Here is a 5312-nt window from a genome sequence, read left to right on the forward strand (position 1 = left end):
TAAAAAAAGCACAAGTTCAGCTTGATGTAAATATTCTGATGTATGGTATATTCCCGCTCAGAAAAGAAACAAGAACAAAACTTTAATACAATAGTAGATACAATGTTTGGAAAACTAAAATTCCCTACTATTGTAAACCTAATATTCTTGCATATACCTGAGATCTTTCTACACATTTGCTCTTCAATTTCCCACTGACTACTTGGGGGGTCCTACAACACAATCTCATCAAGATGATTATCCCTTTCTACTCACTATATTCAGTTTCACATGGTTCTTACATGCACACATACCCCCCAACCCATCACCACCCCTCCTCCCCCAACCTATTGCCATTACTACTACCTGGTGCTAAATAAGTCAAATGAAATGATTTGCAAATGAGGCAGGTGTGATGTGAGAAAAGTCCTTTTTGCACAGTGAGTAGTTAGGGTATGGAATGTACTGCCTGGAAATGTGGTGGAGGCAGGTTCAATTGAGGCATTCAAGAAGGCATTGCATGGTCATTTGGACAGAAATGGTATGCATGCTTATGGCGAAAAGGCAACCAATGAGACTATGGAAAAGAACCATTTCAGGTGATGGCCTAATTATCACTGGATGGTTAATCCAGAGACCCAGGTAAAATTCCAGGGATTCAGGCTCAAATCCCGCCACAGTTGATGGAGGAATTTGAATTCAATAAAAATTTGGAATTAAGGCTCTAATGATGACAGTGAAACCATTGTCAATTGTTGGAAAAGCTCATCTGGTTCGCCAATCTCCTTTAGGGAAGGAAACTGCCATCCTTCTCTGGTCTGACCTACATGGACTCCAGACACACAACAATGTGGTTGCCTCTTAACTGCCCTCTAATCAGTAATAATTGCTGTTCTAGCCAGTGTCGCCCTCCTCCTGTGAATGAATAAAATAAAAGATTCAATTGGAAGACTATCCTCGTTCTGCGCCCTCAGAATTCAACTTCCTACTATTTGCAACATTTATCTTTCTAAACTAGGTACTGCAGTGAGGGAACTTAGAAAACCTTTCACTGTATTTTTCATGTAAAAGTACAGTGCGAACATTTTTTAATTCTATTGTATTCTAAAGAAGATGCACACACACGCACACAGTCTCTCTCTCTCTCTCTCTCTCTCGCTCTCTCTCTATTTATTTCCATTCAGATATTTTACAGGTCAAGAAACCATAGGGTCCACAGTTATCAAGGAGTTATGCCCAGATTGTGCATGGTATGGAACACCTTGTAGAAGTTTATAGATCAGATGGCAGATGTGTTGGTGGTTAATGGATAGGGTAACCAACACTCCTGGATTAATCACTAACCATTACTGTCAGTGGTGTACTATTAATGCCATAGGACTAGTGAGCTCGACTTCAAGCTAATTGTCTGGAAGAATAATGCAGCATGGTGGATGGTGAATTTTGAATTTGAAAACATCTGGAATTAGAAGCTAACCTAATGGTGAGCACTTAATCATGGTCAACTATTGCATGAATCCATCTGGTTCACTGATGTCCTTTAGGTAATGTGTCGTCTTTACCCTGTCCGGCCCACATATGACTCCACACCCAGAATAGTGTGGCTAATTCCGAACTGCTCTTTGGGAATAAAGAAGTGTCTTGGAGGATTCAGGACTGCTGCACTGTGCACCACTGCTGGCAACTAAGGAGAGAATCAGAGCTTTGTATGTTACAGGCTGGAGAGGAAAGAAAACCTGGGAAATGATGCCACAATGATACTACATTTCAGACAATGACATGGATGATTGTGCAAAGTGATATATAAATTCCAAGCCAAAAATTTAAAACGTAGCTCACAGAATTCTAGTTCTCCCTTCTATATCAGTTAACTGCTCAAAATCTTGAATACGTGATGGGGTCACCTTGAGGCAGATCAATAGAAAGGAAGCAGGTAGATCTGGCCTAATTGGCAACATGTAGAGGCAGTGAGAAATGATGGGAAATACAGGTAACATGAAGGGAAATGTCAGGAATGTAAAGTTGCAAGTTGGGAAGGCAAATTGCATGTTGTCCTTCATTGCAGGAAGTTGTGAGTACATACGAATACACAAATAAGGAACAAGAGTAGGCCACTCTGCCCTTTTGAGTCTGTTCCTCTTTTCAATAAGATCATGGCTGATCTGACTTTAACCTCAACTCTGCACACCTGCATGTCGCTGGTAATCTTTCATGCTCTTGGTAATCAAGAGTCTACCTCTGCCTTTCAAAATATTTAAAGATTCTACACTCTATGCCTTTTGTGGGAGGGAATTTCAAATACTCTCAAGCCTCTAACAGGAAATAAATTTACTCACCTGTTTTAAATGGGAGTTGCCGTATTTTTAAACTGTGATCCTCAGTTCTAGACTTTCCCACAAGAGGAAACGTTCTTTCAATATCCATCTGATCAAGTCCCCTCAGGATCTTTTATGTTTCAGTTGTCACCTCGGCTACTTTTAAGCTCAAGCATACATGCCTAGCCTGTCTAATCTTTTATCATAAGGCACTCGGCTTCTTCCAGGTATTAGTCCAGTATGTGTTCTCTTGGTGAGACCATAACTGGAGTGTGGTATGCAGTTTAGTGTCTTTACCTAAACAGATAACTTGCCATAGAGGGAGTGCAATGAAGGTTTACCAGACTGGTTGCTGGGTTGGCAGGTTTGCTATATCAGGAGAGATTGGGTTGACTGGGTCAGTAATTTCTGGAATTTAGAAGGATTAGAAGAAATCCCATTGAAAGGTCCAAACTTCTGACTGGGCTCTACAGACCAGATACAGGGATGATCTTTCCCCTGTCTTGAGGGTGTGAACAAGGGGGTCACAGTCTCAGAAATATAGGCTAGGCCATTTAGGCCTGAGAAGAAGAGAATTCACTTCACTCAGAGTGGAAGTGAATCTGGGATGTTCTTTATCACATAAGGCAGTGGAAGTCAAGTTGCTGAACATATTTAAGAAGTAAGTTTTGAGACACTAATATCAAAGGGTTTGGGGAGAGACTGGGAGTATGGCAGTGGGATGAATGATCAGGTGTAGGCATATTAAATGGTAGAGTTGGCTTGATGGTCCAAATGATCTGCCCTTTCTCCCATTTGATAAAGAGGAAGGTTTCCTCATGGTATAAAACAAAATCAGCAGTAACCCAACAATTGTTTAGGAAGTAGTCTTTGCAGATATGCTTTCATTTATACAAGCTGGAATTCATCTTACTAAACTCATGTATATTTGGATACAAACAGCAATTTTCAGCGAGCAATAGATGAATTCCCCTTGTGCCTCTGCTGCCTTCTCCTGTATCTGTTTCATAGAGCTACCACTTTATATTAAGGTTCTCCATTGTGTCTTAACTTCAAACCCTTTACCACCTCCTTTCCTGGTTCAAAGATGCAGCCAGCAACAGTTCCTGGTGACCAGCTGATTCTGCCTCAACTATACTATTGTCCAATGAAGCTCTGCTTCCTGCCAGTGGCTATGAAGGGTGGTGGCATTGCTTCCAGGATTTCTTTTACTCTAGAGCCCAATGTATCACCACCTTCAGTCGCAGTTGCTAAACTCTGTGTCATGGCACACCCTCCTACCTTGCAATCATGCTCATCAACTCCCCAACCCTTTGCAAGTTCCTTCATGTCGATCACACAGGCCCCACTCTTAATTTACTCCAGGGCTGCAGTTCCCCAAAACATCTCCCACACTGCTCTTGAATGCAGCCTAGCAAGATTAGATTAGATTAGACTTACAGTGTGGAAACAGGCCCTTCGGCCCAACAAGTCCACACCGACCCGCCGAAGCGCAACCCACCCATACCTCTACATTTATCCCTTACCTAACACTACGGGCAATTTAGCTTGGCCAATTCACCTGACCCGCACATCTTTGGACTGTGGGAGGAAACCGGAGCACCCGGAGGAAACCCACGCAGACACGGGGAGAACGTGCAAACTCCACACAGTCAGTCGCCTGAGTCGGGAATTGAACCCGGGTCTACAGGCGCTGTGAGGCAGCAGTGCTAACCACTGTGCCACCGTGCCGCCCAAACTCACCTTTGCATGGACACATGTCGGCTATTATGAGAACATTTGAAAAATAAAAGTAAAATTCCGTACATCTGTAAAGAAGCATGTGGCAGAATCACACTGGGCCATCGGGAATGATGAAGCAGACAGAGAAAAATCCTAGAGAAGAAAGTTACAAAAGGTATAGGAGAGAAAGAATAAAGAAAGCAATAGAGTCAGAAGGATAGGCACCATGTTAGAAAATACAATTGCTGTGTAAAGATAGGGAACACGAGCCAAATGAACAGAAATACAGACTTGGTAACACAAAGTATTTAAGTTTGGGAAGAATGAGATTGTCCATTGATGGAAAAGGGAAACCTTTTTTTTCTTAAAAAAGTCTATTTCATGTGAGTTGTTGGTCAACTATTAATGAAAAAAGCACAGCAGAACAGCTTATGTCAGAGCAGTTTGAAACTGTAACATTCGATGAGGCATATCCCTAAAATTAGATGAAACAGAGTTCATTGAATAGTGAAAAGCATTCTAAAGAAGTTCATATTGTAAAGCAGCCGTGCTTTAATTTGCACTCTTCATTTTCAAAGTGCACCTACTCCACTGGGTGTTATTTTTGTAAAATTGCTTTCATCTTTTGGATCTTTGGTTGCTTATAGATTGGTTTTTGGTACAATAAATATTTTAAATCATTTTGCGTTATTAATAATAATTCTAAAACACCTTCTGTTTTGTTATTTCTTCAATGATTTTGTTCTGCCAGGTTTTCTGTCAAATCCGCTCCTTACTTTTGCCATATAGATGATGGACAGAGGAGTTCGGGCATCAGGAGGTGAATTATTCACTGCAAAATCCCTAGCCTCTGACTTGCTCTTGCAGCCACTTTATTTATATGGCTCGTCCTGTTCAGTTTCCAGTCAATGGTAATCCCCAGGATGTGAACAATGGGAATTTAGTGATATCAATGTCTTTGAATGTGAAGGATAGGTGGTTAGATTCCGTTGTGTTGGAATTGGTATTTAAATATGAGAAGAATAAGATTGGCCATTGGTGGAAAATAAAACTTTTTTTAACGAAGGCTATTTAATGTGAGCTATCGATCAATTAAATGATTGCCTTGTACTTATATACCCTATAGGTTACTTGCCATTTATCAACCTTTGCCTTAATGTTGCCCAGGTCTTGCTGCATATGAACTCAGACTGCTTGTATTTGAGGAATTATAGATGATGCTCAACATTGTGTAAGCGTCAGCAAGTATTCTCACTTTTTACCTTATGATGGAAGTTCTTCAATGAAACAGCAGGA

The sequence above is a fragment of the Hemiscyllium ocellatum genome, chromosome 11 (genome assembly GCF_020745735.1).
Source record: "Hemiscyllium ocellatum isolate sHemOce1 chromosome 11, sHemOce1.pat.X.cur, whole genome shotgun sequence".
Lineage (NCBI taxonomy): Eukaryota > Metazoa > Chordata > Chondrichthyes > Orectolobiformes > Hemiscylliidae > Hemiscyllium > Hemiscyllium ocellatum.